Below are 21,769 nucleotides of genomic sequence, written 5' to 3' on the forward strand. Positions count from 1 at the left end.
CTCAGTCAAATTCATTAGATGGGAAAGTCTACAAGAAAAGTAATCCAGCTTTGTCAACAAGGGCTTGTAAAAGGGGGCAAAAAATGGATGATTATAAACAAATGCAGAGTTGAATCTAATCAAGATCCTGATTCAGATAAAACAACTATGAAAAGACAATATCTTAAGAGACAGCTGAACCCATATTGGATATGCAGAGATATTAGAATTTAATAATTTATTATATGTAATTATGTATTTTTAAAAGTAATAATTTGTTAGAGATGCATGCTGAAAACTCAGATGAAGTGCGTTGTGGGGCCAGGTTGGGTGGTGCGGGCCTGTAATCTCAAATGATTCTAGAGACTGAGGCAGGAGGATCACCAGTGGCAGGTCAGTGTGGGCATCTTAATAAAATTGAGCCTTAAAAGAAAAAATTAAAAACACCAGAAAGTGTGTGTGTATATATACATGGTTCAGTACTAAAGCATTCCTGGGTTCAAAATAAAAGGGAGAGAAAGAAGGAAAGAAAAGAGAAATGAAATCCGATGCCTGGAATATTAAAGACATTCCAGCCCTCACCTCTGCCTCCCCCAAATTGCAGATTAAATGAAAAAATACAGACAGAGGTCCTACTGCAAACCCTGTCCCACGCAGGCGTCTCCTTGGGGCGGCCCTTCCTGAGCAGCGCTCACCGTCGCTTACTGCCTCTTATGGCGCGAACAGGTCAGACCCCTGAGGAATCAAGTCAGCCGGTAGCTAATTCGCATTGGCCCGCCTCTGCACTAAGGACTGTCAACGTTGGCCAACGCCCACCGAGAGAAGCGTGCGCTGCCAGCGCGCCCTCCCCCCCTCCCCACCCCACCCCCGCGCCACTGCACCTGCAGACTCCACCACCCCGGCACAAGACAGCCGGGACCTAGAAGACCAGGGGTTTGCGCGGGCTGCGCCATTGAGCTTGGGCGGTACAATACTGCCCGGCATTAAGTGGCATTGGAAACTCTGGACGCAACCGACCTTGAAGGATGTGGGTGGGAATCCAGACCACAACTTCTGGTTCAGTGCCCCACTCCCTCTGCTTTTCGGACGGGTGCAGGGGTGTTTAGTTGAGCTTCTGTCCATTAGCGCCAAGTGTACTGGGCGCTCAGCAGTGGCTGACTTGATCAAATTGGCCTATATTTTACCAAATACCCCAAGGTCAAAGCGCTGCACTCGAGAATCCAAAACCTGCATTCTGGTCCAGGCTTTTGTCAGCTTATAGCATGTTTGGAATTTCATTATTTTGTCTCTAAAACAGAGGAACCCTGCCCTGCCACCTCCACAAGCTGTGCAGTATCTTCAGCCTCAAGAGATGAATGCGTCTAAGTGAAAGCGCTCTGGAGATGACAGTTCCGTGGAATTGTTCCGACTCCGTTCAGGGCACCTGGAAGAAGTTACGACTCTTTTTTTCAAAGGGCTCACCTTCAAATTAGGACAAAACATCCCTTCTGCTCCCTAAAGTTTCTCCTTTTTTCAGTTGGGAATTGGGCTAGTTGATTCTCAACTTTTCTGAAAGTATGATTCTATAAAATAACAGGGAGCACTTTATGCAAGCGTTCCTGGGAATGACTCTGGAAATTGTCTGGATTTCCGGACAGGTCAGGAGTATCAGGAAGAACTTCTGGAACCTGGAGGAAAGGTTTTTGAGGAGAGAAGCCAGTGTTCCAACAAGCTGTGTAAAAGCATGGATGTGGGAATGTACAAAAGGTTATGCCAGGGTCAATTTTTGTTATCTGCTTCCAACTCCCACTGACTGGAAGAGGGCGAGGAATTTATAATCTTCACTGTCACAGAATGTGGCCCAAGAAAACCCTGAAAAGGTCTTTAAAATTTAAACTTTAAAAATAATGTAAAAATTACATATCATCCATATTTGCTATTTCACCATAAAAAAAATTTTAATTCTTGTCAACTCAAACTGAAAAATAAGACCCATTAGGTTTTACCCTTTTGCTTCAAATTCTCCCCATCCCTCCTAGAGTATGAATCTTCCAATTTAAGAACAACCATTATAGGAATAGAAGGTGATTAGGACATGAAGGTCAGTCAGAGTTTGGTTGTACAAGGTTCTAAACAGCAAGCTAAAAAGTTTAGAGCAATTTGCTATTCAAGTGTTTTGAACAGAAGAATTAAATGACAAAAGCAATGTCTTGGAAATATTAAGCCAAAAGCTTAATATTTTAAGGATGATTTTGCAGGGAAAAAGACCAGAAGCAGGCAAACTGGGTTGTGTGCTAAGCCATACAGTGCCATAGGGACTTCAACCTCAAGCATGGCAACAGAGGCAGGGATGTGGCTCAGTGGTAGAGTGCTTGCCAAGCATGCTCAAGGCTACGGATTCCATCCAGCAATGCAAAATAAAAGTGACATCAGGAATAGGCAGAATCAAGGCAATTAATACTAGGCTGTAAACCTGGATTGATACTTCTATCCTCCCCTCACTCCTACCTCAGAAGTTTTTTTAGTAAGAGAGTCATATTCCTAACATTAGACCCTGGGCTTCATCTCAAATATAAAATCAGAAGTTAGCCCTATGGGGATCACCAGTGAATTTCTTACTTAACAGTCTCAAATGATGACATTTGTTGAATTAACTCAAAGACCTGCTTAACAAACTCCTCTCAAACTCAAGACTTGGAAGAAAAAGTATTCTACTAGTGTAGAAATCTGCTTTCTATAGATCCACAGAGCTATTTAAACCCACAATGTCTTTGCATTTACTACTAGTAATCTCAAAGCTAAATAGTGTGCAGTTTATTTTTTTTAAAAAAAGATCTTTATTTTATTTATTTATTTTTATGTGGTGCTGAGGATCGAACCCAGTGCCTCACGCATGCGAGGCAAGCATGCAACCACTGAGCTACAACCCCAGCCCTAGTGTGCAGTTTAAAAAAACTATTGATTGGCCAGCATTTTTTCTTACTAATGTAAAGTACATGCTGAAGTAAAATCACAGCTACTAGGATTCAGATCCCCACTCTATTATTAAATCAGCTGAGTGACTTAAAGTACTCTGAGAGTCTCTATTATAAAATGAATAGGACTTACCTTAAAGGATTCTTGTGAGATCAAATGAGAAATCTAGGTTGGGGGTGTGGCTCAGGGGTAGAGTGCTCGCCTAGCACATACGAGGCCCTGGGTTTGATCCTTAGCACCACATAAAAATAAATAGATAATAAAGGGATTATGTCCAACTAAAAAATAATATTGAAAAATGAGAAATCCCATAAAGTGCTTAACACATTGCATGCCCCATTATAAAAGCTCAGTAATGTTAGTTATGGCTAATATTAATGAACTGGATTTTGTTTTAGCCTCCCTGTGCTTTTTTTATGTTTTCTTAGGTCTTTTGGATACAGCTATAATATAAATCTAACAATAAATGAATAAAAGATAATAATAATAAATAAAGTTGGTCCTGAATGTAAATAAATCAAACTTTGAGATTTAGTCTTCTGGCAACTGGAATGGCAAATATAATGAATTCAAGAGTAATAATACATTTCAAAGGCAAACACTATGGAGGAGGGGAAGATTATAAATTCAGTAAATTAGACAAAGGGGAATGAATAGAAGGGAGGGGATAGGAAAAGGAAAAACAGTAGAATTAATCTGACATAATTTTCCTATGTATATATATTAATACACAACAGTGAATACCACCATGGTGTACATCCACAAGAAAGGGGTCCTAATTAGAATAAGATATATTCCATGCTTGTATATTTATATCAAAATGGATTCTACTGTTGTATATAACTAAAAAGAATGAATAAAAGTTTTAAAAAGAAAGTAGAAAACAGGAAAGGCAAAAATAAATATTCTACTGTTATTTATGGTTTGATAGATGAACATTATTTGGGGCAAGGATAGGGAGGAACCATCCATGTTTCAGGCAGGACTAAGACCTCTGAAGGGGATCTTTTCTTGGGGTCTAGCCTAGTCTTGGCATACCTTCAGTCAAGTAGTGCCTGAATATCAATCCAGAAGCTGAATTATCTCAATAAACTCAAAAAGTCTCAGGCTCACTACAAATGCATGATGGCTAAATTTACATTCGTGCAATGGATTCTTTATAAAGGAGCTGTTTCCAGTAAGTAAAAGCTCATTTCTCTTTTGTGTATGAATTGAAAATTGCTTAATGAGCATATCTTAACAAGGAAACCATAGGAATTTGAGTGACACGTGTTACCTAGGTTCTGGGAAAGTCCATGAAATATATCTGTCTATAATAGAAAATACCTCTATAAAGACCTTGCTCCTATCCCCAAGACCCGATGTGCCTCTCCTCATTGGCAGTTCATGATGTAATCTAACAATATTTCTCTGAAACCTAGTTATTTTTATTTCTATGTCCATATGTACCTATATATTACTTCTGCTCATTAAGTTACTCTACGATGGGTATAGGACACATCATTTTCACACATAAAATTAGCCACACTGAATTTTCAGGCTGCCATGCTTATAGTGCCTCCATGAGGTTTTCAGTGGTATTTGAAAATGGGGTCTAGAATCCAGGAAAAAGGTAAAAGCTGGATATAGTAATTTGATCACCCTTGGGTTAAAAAAAAAATTACACCCAAAGCTATGGAAATAGTAAGATTTCTGAAGTAAATAGTATTTTTAAAGGACAGAGGCATACACATGCAAATAATCCTTGCCTTATAGCACATATCAAACTAAACCTACAATGTTGCTAAAAGTTATAACTGAAACTATAAAACTCTTGGAAGAAAATATGGGGGGAAGGCTGCCTGACATTAGACTTGGCAATGATTCCTGGATATGACACCAAAAGCACAGGCAATAAAACTAAAACTAGATGAATATTGGAACAAAATTAAAACTTCTGTGCATCAAAGGACATTATCAACAGAACAGAAAGGCAATCTCTACAATGGGAGAAAATATAAATCATATATCTGATAATCTGATATATCAGATATCTATGATATGTAAAGAACTACAACTCAATAATATGAAAACAACCTAATTTTATAATGGGCAAAAACCTGAACAGACATTTCTCCAAAGAAAATATACAAATTGTCCAGAAGCACATACACAGATGCTCAACATCAATAATTGTTTTAGTCAGCTTTTTCACCACTGTGACAAAAGGACCCAACAAGAACAACTGTAGAAGAGGAAAATTTTATTTGGGGGCTCATGGTTTCAGCAGTCCCAAAACACAGACAGAAGCTTCCATTCCTCGGGGCTCGAGGTGAGGTAGAACTCATGGCAGAAGACTGTAGTAGAGGGAAGCAGCTCACATGATGATCAGAAGCAGGGAATCTTCACTTGCCAGATTCAAAATATATATACTCCAAAGCCATGACACCAATTCCCAGCTCCACCAGCCACACCCCACCTGCCTCCAGTAACCACTCAGTAATTTCATCAGGTGATTAATCCACTGACTGGATTAAGGCTCTCACAACACGATCCTTTCCCCTATGAAACCTCTCGCATTGTCTCACATGAGCTTTTGTGAGACACCTCATATCCAAACCATAAAACTAATCATTAGGTAAATGTAAATCAAAGAGACCATGAGATACTCTCTCAACCCATTAGGATGGCTACTATTAGTATTGGCAAGATGTGGAGAAATTAGAACTTTATATACTGCCTGTATAAAATGGTACAACTATGGAAAAACAGTATGAGGGTTCCTCAAAAAATTAAAAATAGAACACGACATGATCTGCCAATTCCACTTCTGGATATACCTAAAAGAAGTGAAAGCAGGATCTTAAAGATATATTTGTGCATGTTTGTTTATAGCAGCATTAGTCATAATAACCAAAAGGTAAAAGCAACTCAAGAGTCCATTAATAGATGAATGGCTAAACAAAATGTGAATGCGGTACATACATACTTTATGTCAAAATGAACCTAACTACTATGTTATTCAGCCTTCAAAAGAAAAGTTATGACAAGTGTAACAATGTGGATGAATCTTGAAGATGAGGCCATGTATTGTACAGGGTTTTCCAGAAAAAAAAAATGAACCAGCAAGATGTGGAGAGAGAGAGAAAAGCAGGGAGATTTATTTTAAGGAATTGGCTTATAATTGTGGAGGCTTGACAAGTCAAAGTCTGAAGCCTTTGCCAGGGAAATTTAAGTATAGGGTGGCTGCAGCATATTCTCATGGTGAATCTGGAGAGAAAGGGATGTCATACCCAGGGATGTCATACCCAGGGATGTCCATAGAAATGGGCTTGGGAATAAAATTTATATGAGGCTGAAAGAATCTGGCTCTGGGCCAGGGCTAGTTTCTTCCAGTGTTTTGGGCAAGAACCTAAACATACCCTTTTCAGTGCCTGGGAATGTTCAATGCCCCCACCTGGTTAAAGCCTCTGGGAAAACATGAAGCTGGACAGGTCACAGAACAGTTAAGGCACCCTGTTTCCAGAGAAAAAGTGGAGGAAACCATGAGACCCTACAATTGTTACGTGGTAGAGGGAACAAATATTCAAACCAAAGCTTCAGAATGGTTTTTAAAGTGAAGGGAGGGGATCCCACAAAAAAAGAAGTGAAATCAGTAGAATAGAGGAAAGGAATTGAGGGGGAAGAAGGAATAGAAATGAAATTGACCAAACACATAGTGAATTTCACCTTTATGTACATGTATAAAGCACCAACTAATTAAAACAATAAATAGAAGGAAGACAAGTCAAGTAGAGGAAGGGAAACACAGGAAGGGAAGAAGAGATTGTGAGAACAATTACTGGGACTGAAATGGAGCAAAATATATTCCATGCAGGCATGATTTTTTCAAAATGAACCCAACTACTATGTTAACTATGACACTGATAAAAACATCAAAATAAATAAGTTAGTATGATTTTAAGTTATCAAAATAAGAACATCACTTACTTGGTGGCTATGTGATACACTGTCTTCAGTGATGGGAGAAAAGTAATAGTTATTCTGCAATACATAACCTATATGCCTCCCTTTAATGTTCTACCCTGCAATCTGAACATGCCTGTGTGTATCAAGAATGGGAATGTCTTCCAGCATGTGCAGAGGTGCAGAAAAAGATAGAAAACTAAGTTCCAAGCTGTTCTAAAACCATGTCCCTTCTTTTTGACACAAGAACCTTTCTTAAATGTTGAAGGACATGCTTCTGGAGCTGTCACTAGGGTTTATCCCCAAATGCCAAGAACTGAGAATGAGGCCAGCCAGCTTTGGAGTGAGAAAATAAATTTACAAGTGCATATCCCATAGCCACCAATCCCCTAGGGAGAAAAGGACAATAAGCATAACATATCTTCCAAGATCAAAATGGCACATCCAACTGGACAAAAGCACTGACGTGCACAAACAACCAAAAAAAGCCTCAGTCACCAGCTTTAAATATTCACCGTGATGGCTAAGTAGGTGCTTTTTAGACAGACTTAGCTTCTTTTAATTGGACTTATAGACATCATGTTTGTCTCCACTGAGGTTTTATATAAATTGCCAGTTATAAGCAGGGTGTTTTTCACATTCCATTGTGCCATTTGCAAAAGAAATTTAGAAAACCTTGGAATCAATTCCAGATTACATATTAATGCTTGTAACATTATCTGTTTCCCATTTGACAATCTTGAAGAGGTACTTTTTTCTCTCTGGGGCTTCCTCTGATGCTAAAACCTTTGAGGAAAATTAATGCTAATTTGGCTCAGCCTGGAAGTATGGGAAACCTGTATCACACATCGTCATCCACTTTTTTCAGGATAGTACTAACCATCAATTAGATAGGCACCCTGGGATCATACATTCAAAAGCTGAAACCGCATGTCCTTCCCAAATGTTAAGTCATTATTGCATAATTCCATTTAGAATCATTCTTGTCACTGTAAAAGTATCACTTGTTTCATTGTATAAAATATTTCAAACACAAATTGTTTTTGAAAATAGGAAAGGAAAACCGGGTGTGGTAGTATGCACGTATAGTCTCAGCTACTTGGCACACTAAAGCAAAGGGATTTTAAGACAGGAAGTTCCTGTCAGGTCTAAGCAACATAACAAGACTCCGCTCAAAAACAAGTGAGGCCAAGTGCAGTGGCACATGCCTGCAATCCCAGCATCTCAGAAAGCTGAGAGAGGAGGATCACAAGTTCAAAGCCAGTCACAGTATTTTAGTGAGGCCCTAAGCAACTAGTACCAAAGCAAAAAAAAAAAAAAGAAAGAAAGCAGGGTTGGGGAAGAGGAATCACTCATACTTAGTTACCTTGTAATATTTTTTTAATACTGAAGACAGAATTTTGTTTTACAAAAATAGGACTAACATTTTTTTATTCCCATAAATATTTTCCATATAGTGTGTAATATAATCACATGATCCTATCATATTTTTATGAACCACCATTGCTAAATAAATAGTCACCAATTTTTCACTGTTATAAACAATAATCATTCACTCAATCAACAAATACTTACTGAGTCCTTAAATATCACCAGGCACTCTGGCTAGGTGCTGTGGACACAGTGGTAAACAAGACAGGTTTCACAGAAATTAACATTAGAAATTAACATTCTACTGAGGGAAAGACACATTTACAAGCAAACACAAATTCAGAACAAAAAAGGAATCTGAACTGACTAATGAGAAAGAATGACTGAAAGGACCCCTGTAGATGGTCTATCAGTAAATGCCCATAGGAGAAGTTGAGGCTTGAGCTGAAAACCAAAGGATGAACCAGCCACATGTTAGAGATGCAGACAGAGGCCAAATCATGCAGGACCAGAATTTGACTCTAAGAACAGTTTTGGTATTAGCTCCTCAAAAGAAGCAAATTCTACAGTATCATGATTTCATTTATACTGGGAACAGAAAGAGCTTTACTTGCCTGCATTATAACAGAAAATATGTAAGTTTTGGGTTTTTGTTTTGTTTTGTTTTGTTTTTTGCCACAAGAAGTGCTGGACACTAGGTTTGGATGTAAGTGTAGCTAGTGTCCTCCTGCCTAGATGATGTGGACATTTGTTGCTAGAATCTGGGTGCAATTAAAAAGGCAAAGTCTCTGGTACTCAGAGGGGTCTACAATTCTATCCTTGATATAATTTCCCTGAGATTATACTGCAGAGATCTCAGCTTAAAAGCAAGGAAAAAGCATCAGTGGTACAACATGCTGGGGGTCAGAACTGCAGGAAGGGTGAGAGCAAAGGGGACAGATATACTGCTCCCTTGTTATTAGCATCCTTGATGTATCATGGCTGCTCTCTTGAGATGCAACCAACAAGTTCATTTTACTTTGACCCCCCTCTCCTGGCAAGGACCAAGTGCTAGCAGAAGGACATTTCTATACAGTGATTGCTAGAGGCTGGTAAGGGCAGAGGAAGTGGAATGACAGAGGGAGGTATAATGGACACACAAACACAGGTAGGAATAATAATTCCTAGTGTAACAGCACAGTGAGGGGCTATAACTCACGATAACCTATTATAATTTTATGAAGTATTAGACGAGAGGAGCTCAAGGGCTCTAAACACAACATTATGATAAGGAGATGGACATACTCAGGATATAAAATTGACATATAAAAAGCAACAGCTTTCCTATATACCAATAATGAATTTGCTGAAAAGGAAATCAAAACAATTCCATTCACAATAGCTTCAAGAAAACACAAAATACCTAGGAATAAATCTAAGGAAGTGTGAAAGACCTATATATATGAAAATTATAGAACACTGATGAAAAAAATTGAATAAGACATTTGAAGATAGAAAATAACCTCCCATGTTCATGAACAGGCAAAATTAATAGTTAAAATGGCCATACTGTTTTAATCAGGTTTTTGGCTGCAGAGACTAAAGGATCCGACCAGAACAACTATAGAGGAGAAAGTTTATTTGGAGGCTCATGATTTTAGAGGTCTCAGTCCACAGACAGCAGACTCCATTCCTCATGCTCAAGGTGAAGCTGAACATGATGGAGGAAGACTGTGGCAGAGGAAAGCAGCTCACATAATGATCAGAAAGCAGAGAGAGAGAGAGAGATCTCCACTCACCAGATATAAATATATACCCCAAAGCCATGTCCCCAATGCCCCATCTCCTCCAGCCACACCTCTCCCTTGCTTTCAGCAACCACTCAATTAATCCCATCAGGTGAGTGATTCACTGATTGGATTAAGGCTCTCATGGGCTGATCGTTTCTTCTCTGAACTTTCTTACATTGTCTCACACATGAGCTTTTGTGAGACACCTCACATCCAAACTATAACACTACCAAAAGCAAACTACAGATGCAGTGCAATCCCCATCAAAATACCAATGATGTTTTTCACAGAACTAAAAACAAAAAAAAACCCTCATTTTAGAAGAAAAAAAGATCCAGAATAGTCAAGAAAGCAATGCTAGAAGCATCACAATACCTGACTTCATATTATACTACAAAGCTATAGTAATAAAAACTGCATGGAACTGATATAAAAACAGACACATAAACCAATGGTTCATAAACGATGCAGAAACAAACCCACAAAGATACAGTTGCCTGATCCTTGACAAAAGTGCCAAAAACATGTAACAGAGAAAAGAGCTTTTTAAGTAAATAGGTCGGAGGAAACTGGCTATCTATAGGTAGGAGAATGAGTCCCTATCCATCACCCTGCACAAAAGTCAACTCAAAATGGATCAAGACTCCAGTATTAGACCAGAAACTTTACAATTTCCATAGAAGAAAACAGTGCCCACATTACAACATAGAGGCACAGCAACAACTTCCTCAATAGGACTCCTAAAACTCAGTAAATAATACCAAGAATTAATAATAAATGGGATAGCATCAAATTAAAAAGTTGTCTACACAGCAATAAAAAGGGGGACAAAAGAAAATGGAAATGCTATTTACCTTGATTAGAACAGTACATATTGTATGCATGTGATGAAAGTTCACATTATAAAGCATAAATATGTATAATTATTATGTTAATCAAAAATATTTGACACCAGGCATTGAACCCAGGGGCAATTCATTAATCACTAAGCCACATCGCCAGTCCTTTTTCTAATAGGATCATATTTTATTGTTATCAATAATAACTAATGAAAATTAATATAAACAAAATTTAATCAAATATTAATAGTTTGGGGGTTTTGTTGATTTTAAAAAAATGACAGCGGAATGCATTATAATTCTTATTACATATATATACCACAATTTTTCATATTTCTGCTTGTATATAAAGTATTTTGACACCCAATTCGACACCCAGTTCGTGTTTTCATACATGTACTTTGGATAATGATGTCTATTACATTCCACCATCCTCCCCAGTCCTTGTTATTTTGTATTTTGAAATAGGGTCTCGCTAAGTTACTTAGTACCACACTAAATTGCTGAGGCTGAATTTGAACTTGTGATGCCTCAGCCTTCCCAGCCACTGGGATTATAGGTGTGAGCCACTGCACCTGACTCAAAAACTTTTTAGTAGAAATATTTAATTTTTAATATTTTATATTTTATAATATTTAATATTTTAGTAGAAATATTTAAGGAAATGGAAAGGTTTACTATCCTGGTTTGATTATTACACACTATGGTTCATATATTGAACCATTATACTGTATATCATTAATCTGTATAATAGTTAATAAATAGAAAAAAATTAAAATAAAATTTAATACAGATATTGTCCTTATTTTTACATACATATTGCTCTATTTTTTCATTTGAATTTTACATTGGATCATGGAATCTTTCATTATATAAATGTATACCCTTTATATAGAAAAACTAAAGTATTGGAGATTGAAAGAAAAAACATGGGTATAGCCATTGGCTAACAAAGGTTTTCAAAGATGATATCAAATTTTTCTTCTGATATATACTGGAAATCTCAAGAGTATCTTTCTCCAATCTCCCAGTTTCCATTCCCTTTCTCTTTCTTGGGACCAAACAAACCATGTGGGAGCATGGTTCCCCAAGTGATTCAGTGCTATGACCATGGAGAAATGATTCAGTCTCTGAAGTTAGGAGGGTGGTAAATTAGGACTGGTAAATGCTTCTCTGAAGTGCTCCTAAGTCAGAAAAGAATAAATTTGTAGCCTCAGGGGTCTGGTTAAGATGCCTCAAATCCCTTTCTCAAATTCTCGAAAATTCATTGATGGTTTATATTCTATTCCATAATGGTACATTATTGTTTTTCATGTATTAATTTTAAAAGAGAATAATTTAGAAATTTATACTATTTTAGATAAAACAACAAGAAGTGTGGGATTTGATTTAAAATAATCCTGGCAGGGAATAGGTATAGGTGAAGAAATGGGGAAAAAAGGGTTGGTCCTGAGTTGATACTTGCTGTATATGGGGAATGGATACCTGGGAGTTGATGACACTATTCTCTATACTTCTGTAGAAAATTCAAAAGAAAAAGAAATATCTTACCATAACCAGAGGCAAAGCATAACATAGCTCCAAAAAAAAAGCAAAAATTACTCCATAAAAAAGTAAGTCAGTGTAGTATAGTGATTTTGTTTTTTTAAGTACTTATCAGTACTTTATTTTTTTTCAGTTGCAGATGGACACAATACCTTTATTTTATTTATTTATTTTTATGTGGTGGTGAGGGTAGAACCCAGTGCCCTGCACATGCTAGACAAGTGTTCTACCACTGAGCCACAACCCTATAGAATACTGATTTTAAATCCTCTGGATATATGCTAATGAGTGGGATAACTGGGTCAAATGGTGGTTCCATTCCTAGTTTTTTGTTGTTGTTGTTTTGTTTTTGTTTTTTAACCAAGGATTGAACTCATGAGCATTCAACCACTGAGCCACATCCCTAGATTTATTTATTTTTATTTTATTTTTTATTTTTTTTAAAGAAAGAGTGAGAGAGAGAGAATGAGAGAGAGAGAGTGAGAGAGAATTTTTTAATATTTATTTATTTATTTTTTTAGTTCTCGGCAGACACAACATCTTTGTTTTTGTATGTGGTGCTGAGGATCGAACCCGGGCCGCACGCATGCCAGGCGAGCGCGCTACCACTTGAGCCACATCCCCAGCCCCCTAGATTTATTTTATATTTTATTTAGAGACAGGATCTCACTGAGTTGCTTAGCACCTCGCATTTGCTGAGGCTGGCTTTGAACCCTCAATCCTCCTGCTTCAGCCTCCTCTGGGATTACAGGCAAGTGCCCCATGCCTGGTCATTTGGTTTTAAATGTCTCCCAAAGACCTATGTATTGAAGATTTGGTCCATAGCCTGTGGTGCTACTATAAGGAGGTACGTCCTAGTGGAAATCAGTTAGGTCCTTGTAGGCATGCCCTTCAAGGAGGCATAGGAACCCCATCCCCTTCCTCTTTCTCTCTTTGCTTCCTAACCACAATTAGGTGAACCTGGCCCCTCTGCCACTTACTCCTACCATCACATGCTGTACCACAACAGGCCCAAAGCAACAGTACCAAGAACCAAGGAATGAAACCTCTGAAACCTTCACCCAAAATAAACTTTCCTCCCAATAAATTGATTATCTCTAGTGTTTTTTCCAGTGAATCAACTTCACACTGATTTAAAGATGACTGACATGAAAAAAGACAGTGATTGGAATTAATATCAAGAAAGAAGGGGGACTGGGGTTGTGGCTCAGTGGCAGAGCACTTACCTCGCACATATGAGGCACTGTTTTCGATCCTCAGAACCACATTAAAATAAAGAACAAAAATAAAGATATTGTGTCCATGTATAACTAAAAAAAATATTTAAAAAAGATAGAAGCGAAGTTAAGTGTTTTACTTTAAATTCTGTTAAGTTAAATACATATGACAAAGGGCTGCCTTTTATAATCTAGCCTGAAGAAACATTTACAAATGTAAAGAGGCATACATAAGAATGTAGTATTGGTTGAATAGTAAAAATATAAAACAATGTATGTATGTGGGGAATGAATAATAAACTATAATATAACAATACTGTGGAAACCTACTTGGGAGTTAAAGGAATGCAATAAATCCATATGTACCAAAATATTAAATGAAAAAAAAGTTGTAAAAACTACTCATGTGTACACACATGTCGGGGGGGAAATGCATATATGTATGTATGTGTGCTTTAGTTTACCATGTGTCAAAATTAAGTTTTGGCCCCTATCTCCATGATATTGGGAGGTGGTTGGAGCCTATAGGAGGTAGGACCTAGTATGAAGTCTTAGGTTATTGGAGGCATGGCCTCAAAGGGTATTATGAAACCATAATCTCTGAGGTTAACAGTTTGCTCAAATATGTGCTTCCAACCATGAAGTGATGCTTTTCCTTAGGCCCAAAGCAACAGAGATAATCACCCCTGGACTGAAAACTTCAGAACTATAAACTGAGTAAACCTTTCCGATTATTAAGTAGATTATCTCAGGTATTTGTTACAGTAACAGAAAGCTGAGTTATACAATGTATGTGTGTGTGTGTGTGTGTGTGTGTGTGTGTGTGTATATATATATATATATATATATATACACATACTCAAGCCATTTTATATATATGAGAGAGAGAGAATACAGTGCTATACAGCACAGGCAGCAAAGGAGAGAGAGGAAGACTGGGCAGAAGGTATAACCTTATTAGAAGGGCACCAAATAATTCGTTTCTTCCTGCTTTTCTCCATTCTATATTTTTCTATGCTGCATTTACATGGTAAAAATAAACTTTAAAAAATGAAATATGTCCTCAAGAAATTTTCCTGTCCTCTACTGGATCTTGCCTACCCTTAGTGGAACTCAGAAAAAGGCCCCAAACTCATCATCCCATATCAGATGTACATCATTCTGATGCATGTGACTCATGTTTATGATTTTAGCTTTTAATCTTGAAAACACAACAGATGTAAAATCCTTGCACAATTACTGGATGTTTGGGACATCCCTTCCATAAGCTCAATACTGCAAAGGACGTTTATAAGCTTCTCTTAGACATAGAACTTGGTAACATTGGTTTACAAATGTCCTTTGCACTACTGTGCCTTAGGAAAACAGTACAATGTCTGTATCTCAGTAAAACAACCACTCTCTCAGAGTGGCTGTGACCCAAAAATTATTGTCCACAGATGTCAAGTAGAACATAAGCCCAGGGTATTGTTAATGAGGTATGATATCAACAGAAAGATGGAAAAGGGACATGCCACAATTAATTAGCAATAATAAAGTACACACTGCCAATCAATATAGGAAGAAATTTTTAACCTGGCTGTGATTAAAAAATTATTAGTCAGTTTTCACCTATTAAACTGGTGATGATTTTTAAAATATTACCCAGTATTGGCAAATACCTATAAATATGGATACTTACATATAGTACTAGTGGGATTAGAAAATGACTCAACCTTTTTCAAGACCAGTGTGGCAATGAACATCAAAATCCTTAAAATTTTGCATACCCTTTTAGTCTGGCAATTCTATTTGAAATTTATCTTAATGAAAAATAATCATGATGGAATAATAATGAATAAATCCACTGAAAAAGGAATCAGGAAAACAACTACATTCATAATAGCCTCAAAAAATTTCTAGGAATAAATCTAAGGAGGTGAAAGACCTCTACAATGAAAATTATAGAATACTAAGGAAATTGAAGAAGACACTAAAAGGCAGAAGGAGTACCTATGTTCATGGATGGGCAGAATTACTACTGTTAAAATGGCCCCTTATCAAAAGCAATCTAGAGATCAGAGGTACTCCACATCAAAATACCAATGACATTCTTCACAGAACTAGAAGCCAAACTCAGTGGCACATGCCTGTAATCCTAGCAACTAAAGAGGCTGAAGCAGGATTGCAAGTTTGTGGCCAGTCTCAGCAACTTAGCAAGATATTTCTCAAAATAAAAGATAAAAAGAGCTGGGGATATATCTCAGTGGTAAAGTGCCCCTATGTTCAATCCCAAGTTCCAGAAAAAGTTGATATGGAAGAATAAAAACCAAGAATATCCAAAACAATTCTACACAATATGAACAATACTGGACTCATCACAATATCCAATTTAAAGTTATTCTCCAGAGCTATTGTAATAAAAACAGCATGATATGTGCATAAAAATAGACACATAGACCAATGGAATAGACTGGAAGATATTGAGACAAACTTGCACAAATAGTCATCTAATATTTGAGAAACATGCCAAAAACATACAATAAAGATAGCTTTTTAAAAATGCTGCCCCAAAACCTGGATATTCAAATGTAGAAAAATTAAATTAGATGTCTTATTACTCACACCACACAAAATTCAACTCAAAAAAAAAAGAATGAAAGGAATAGAAGAAGGAAGAAGGAGAAAAAGGAGGATAAAAAAATAGAACTTACCAGTCTCCCTAATTATAAGGCTTCAGTGGGGTAATAGATGTCAAAGTGCTTTGTAATGTGCTCTGCCAAGGTAAAGGATTCACATTAAAATTATTAAGTTTAGTTTCTAATCAACCTGCTAAGCCCCGGTTAATTTTTCAATATGGATTCCTGATATCAGGTCTACACTTAATTTCATAGGAGTCACAAACCCTTAACATCATGACTAATGTGCTAAATGACAACCCCTACCCACATCTCTTCTTCACAATCAAATCAGAAAACCTCAGATCTGTCACCAACTAATAACCGAGCAGGCAGAGACTATAATACTGGTAGGATCAACTACAGAGAAAGAAGTACTGGCATCCGAAATTTGAGTTCTCAGAGTTGACTAATGATAAGAATCAGAACCAAGCAACAGAATTAAGCCACCTTCAGTTAGCCCTCGCCACTTTGTCCACCCAACCCATGGCTGAGGCCTTAACATAGACATTTTAACTGAACTTCCTCAAGGACTCTCACCAAGACTTTGAAAGTTCCTTCTATTACCTGGATGTAATCTCTGAGTGTGATATGCCTAAATGTCTGAGATGACCAGCCAGTCACATTAGTCCAGTCAAGGGCCCCACCATGGAATGGACAGCCAAAACCAGGCTCATGATAAAGGAGACAAGGAAAAGGGTAAAAGGGCCATGGCACAGCAGAAATGAGGGATGATTCAGGCCCGGTGTTGTTAGGACAGAGGTGACCAGTACCTTAATCACTCTGATATTATTGTCCTGAATGCTGAGCAGCAACAGGACTAGAAAAGTATAGCTTTCTTTGCAAATGAAAGATCTTGGCTTGAATTTGAAAATTCAATGTATCATGTAGCTCAGGGCAGAGATGGCTGAGATCCCCACTTGGTCCCTCCTTCCATGAAGCACAAAAGGGAGATGAGGTGGCAGTGGTTTCCTGGCCCTGTCTGGCCTGGTTTTCTTCCTTCCACATCTCATTCTCCACATCCACAGCACGCTGGTTGCATTGTGTTACATAATGTCAAGGTAACATGAGTCAACTGAGTAATTCTCTCTTTAGACCCCTGCAGCTAATAAGTGAGGTTAAGGCCGAATGCTAGGGATACCAAGGTCATCCTCTCAGTTCTGCCATGGACAGCTTCTTTATCCCCTTCTAAAAGTGTAGATCAGGAAAGCCAAATTTGTAAATATACATAGTTATCTTATTTATACAATGAATATAATTGTTTAAGCCTACATTATCTTGTGTATATTAACAATGATCATAAACAGTTGAGTTTTGTACACTTTTAAAATAATATTGCACATAAATTGAAACAATCTTTATTGAGGACCTAGCATGAACTAGGCACAATGTCAAAAAAGAGACATGGTAGAACAGGAGAGTTACAGACATTTTAACAGGTTGGATAGACACATTATAGTAGTGGAAAAACAGAGAAATAATTCTATGTTGGAATTTTCATTGAAGAAGAGAGGGTGTGAGTCCCTGGTATTAGAATATACCCAGCATGTCGGAAGCCCTGGGATCATTTTCCAGCTCTGCACAAAAAAAGACAAAAAGTATCACATGCAAAGTGGCTCAAGATGGGTGACAGGATGGCTTCAGTCATCTCTTTTTGTCCTAAATCCCTAAAAAAAATAGAAGAGATCTATTTTTAAGTTCATATGGCTCTGTAATATTAGAAGGGGTTTCCCCACCACCAGAGGACACATTTCCCCTGAAACACAACAGCAAATTAAAGTTGAAAACACAGGACTAGGGATGTAGCTCAGTGGCAGAGCACTTGGCCTAGCATGTGTGAAGCTCTAGGTTTATCCCTAGACACCCGCCCTCCCCCAAAAAAAGTAGAAACCATAGGTCTGGGAATACTCTGGGCTTGGAGGATGTGAATATAGGCAATACAGGTGACTCTGGGAAGCCAACAGAACAAGTTTCAGAGGCGCTGTAGTTCAGTCACAAGACTGAGTTTCTCCCTATAGTCTTTTTCCCCAATATCTCCTTTTACTATATAGCAAGCAACAGGGATGTGTATCACCCCAAAAGAGTAGGGAGTTTCTAGGCCAGAGAGATAGGATAGTTCCCTTGATATCTGATAACACCCAGGAAAAGAGGAAGGCCCCAGTTAAAACACTGGCTATTGATTGGCATACCCATCTATATGCCCCAGATGTGCCTCAGCAATTGCTATAATCCTGATGGACTCCTAGGCACCACTTTCACTAAAATTTGTCATATAAAAAAGCCAGAAATCACTACCAAGATTTATCACACATTTGGGAAAACCAAGACCACAAAAGAAAGGGACCACACCTGAGAAACAATTTGAAAAATCTATAATCCAAGGTAAACAGTTAATAACCTGAACAAAACTTTAGAGAGTATAATTTAAGTTTCATGTCTTTCAAAAAAGAAAGTTCATTTTTGAAGCTCTTAGATATCCAAACTTTGACATTATATAGACAAATGAAAGGTAACTGAGTGATTATTTAGATATCACATCATCAACTAGAACACTTGTCTCCTGAAAAAAATAATAAGTAAAAATTCAATCAATGGGTTGAAAGCAGAATAACTACAGCTAAAAAGGTAAAATTTTAAGAGAAAAGTCCAGTCCAGGAATTCTCCCAAAGTGAACAAAGAAGTGGAAAATATAAAAGAAAAATTAAGAAATATGGAGAATAAGTCCAAAGACATTGCAAAAGATAGAACAGAGAGAAGAGAATATGCTAAACAAAAGAATAGAAGAAAAAAATTTTAATTTTCTTTTAGTTGTTGATAGACCTTTACTTTATTTATGTATATTATATGTGGTGCCTAGAATCGAACCCAGTGTCACACATGCCAGGCTAGTGTGCTATTGCTAAGCCATATCCCCAGTCCCTAGGAAAAAAATTTATGGATGATAAAACTAGAGATCTTTGTCTTACTGACTTGTATTAGTTCAAATGCCTTGACAAATGGTAGAGCAACAGCAGGCATACAGAACTCAGGAGCCCTTCCCATGTCGCAGGCTGCCACTATGCTGATAATGACCACTTAAATATCTGTTGATTAATGCATAAATCCTGACATCCAAGTCCAGCAATATAGAAGATAACAGCCTTCCCATTATAAACATCTTTAAATACTATATAAAATCCATGAAAAATACTTTTAAATGGATAGTTAAGACTTGAAGAAAGCAGGAAAAATCCCGAGGTGCCAAAATGGCAGTGGTTGTCCCAGTCAAAGGAGGAGAGCATTACTGGTTTCAAATAACCCTGGGGCCTGGGCTTGGATGTTACTGGGAGCCCCCCCACCCCCACCCCCCGCCCTGCAGGCAAGGCAGCCAGTGACAGTGGGCCACAGACAGCTCCAAGGAAAGCTCTGCAGTGAAAGAGACAGTGAAGGAGACAGCAAGGGAACAGAAGAAAGAAAGTGGAGAAATCGGGCTGGGGTTGTGGCTCAGCAGAAGAGCATTTGCCTAGCACATGAAAAGCCCTGGGTTCCATCCTCAACACCACATAAAAATAAATAAAAAATAAAGGTATTGCATCCAACTACAACTAAAAAGTAAATCTTAAAAAAAAAAAAGAAAGTGGAGAAATCCCACATTTTTCTTCTCTCCAGGCTCTCCTACAGCAGCCTCTAAGGAAGTAATCTATAGGAACCAAAACTCTAAAGGACTCTACATTGCAAGGAACATTCCCTAGGGTGAGGGTAAACCCCCTACTGCTTCAGTTCTCTTGTCTGCCTCCTTGCCATTTAGCTCCAGATGTGGTACCTTCACAGCAGTGCTTGGTGTTGTGGGATAACTAAAGCTCCAGTTTTCTAGCCAGAGGGTTAAACTGTGAAGTGCTAGTGACATTGTATAGGTGAAGCAGCTCAGGAAAGTGATCCAATAAAGTTGCGTATAAACTCCTGAGCTCATTACAAGTTTTCCAAAGAGCATATCATGGATCTTGAGAACTACAGGACAGACGACCATCCAGGTTCCACTCTGGCCACTGTGGGCACAAACTCAAAGCCTTTATACTCAGAATTTGAATTGAATCATAAGTCACAGAAGGCTGGTCAGAATTGTAGCCTGAAGTGAAAAAGACCCATTATCTGCTAAAACAAAAGAACAACCATTCTCTCAAAGGGGCCAAGTCTCATACTATCCATAATGTCCATGACAAAATGAAATTTACTCAGCATGGAAGAAACTAGGAAAATCTCAATTCACATGGAAAGAGACAATGTATATGCCAAAGTCAAGAGGAAATGGAGGATGGAATTATCTCATAAAAATTTTAAAATGAGTCAGACCCAGCACCACATACCTATACTCCCAGTTACTTGGGAAGCTGAGGTAGAAGGATCATTGAACTCAGGAATTCAAGGTCAGTCTGGATAATGCAACAAGACCCTGTATCAAACTAACATCTCAATGTGATTATTATATAAAATATTCCAAAAAAGCAACAAAAAACAACTCTTGCTATGAGTACAGAAAGAGAAAGTCTTGGGAAAGAAATAGAAACTTCAAATAACAACCATGGGCTGGGGCTGTAGCTTAGTTGTACAGCACTTGCCTTGCCCATGTGAGGTAATGGGTTCGATCCTCAGTACCACATAAAAAATAAAATAAATAATAAAGATTTCACTCTCCCCTCCAAAATACTTTTTAAAAAAAAAGAACTGAGAAAGGCTGGGATTGTGGCTCAGCGGTAGAGCGCTCACCTAGCATGGGCGGGACCTGGGTTCAATCCTCAGCACCACATAAAAATCAAGGCATTGTGTTGTATCCATCTACACCTAAAAAATAAATGTTAAAAAAAATAAAAGAACTGAGAAATACAAACTTTCATGGACTAGTTTGAAAAATGGTGACATCAGAGGAAAGAATCCATAAACTTCAATACAAGTCAATAAAAATCATTCACTCTGAACTGAGAGAGATGATTGAAAGCAAAAAGAATCTTAGGGACAATGAGACAATAAAAAATGATCTCACATTTGTGTCATTGGAATCCTAGAAGAATAGAGAAGACAGTAAGGCTTAAATTTTTAAGAAATAATAGCTTAAAACATTGCAAATTTAATGAAAAATATAAACTTGGGATCCAACATGGCGGCAGGCGTGGAGGGATCAAGTCTCTGACCTCTTCAGCTGCATGGGCATAGGGAGTCGTAAACCATCTAAATGCTGTTTGTTCAGGATCACTAGGCAATGCTGAGCTGACGTGGATCTGGGGAGAACAGTCTGGGCCTCTCAGAACACACACCAAGCCCAGATCGGCTGAATTCAAGCTCCCATTCGCCTGCTTCTTGCAGACAAACTGCTGTGACTCAGCACTAAATGATCCCCCTGAAACAACTGGTCGGCCCTTCTGATCCTACGGAGGTTAATGCCAACCAAGCCTTCCTAGGCAGTGGCCACAGGATTGAAACGGGGTTTGGGAGAGACAGTCAGGACCCACCCGTTGCAT

At 38.0% G+C, this 21,769-nt stretch overlaps 1 pseudogene; it reads left to right on the forward strand.

Moving 5' to 3' along the window:
- Positions 1-263: 263 nt before the first annotated feature.
- Positions 264-21,769, forward strand: part of LOC143398281 (UBX domain-containing protein 2A-like) — a 28,530-nt pseudogene continuing 7,024 nt past the window's right edge.

The sequence above is a fragment of the Callospermophilus lateralis genome, chromosome 4 (genome assembly GCF_048772815.1).
Source record: "Callospermophilus lateralis isolate mCalLat2 chromosome 4, mCalLat2.hap1, whole genome shotgun sequence".
NCBI lineage: Eukaryota > Metazoa > Chordata > Mammalia > Rodentia > Sciuridae > Callospermophilus > Callospermophilus lateralis.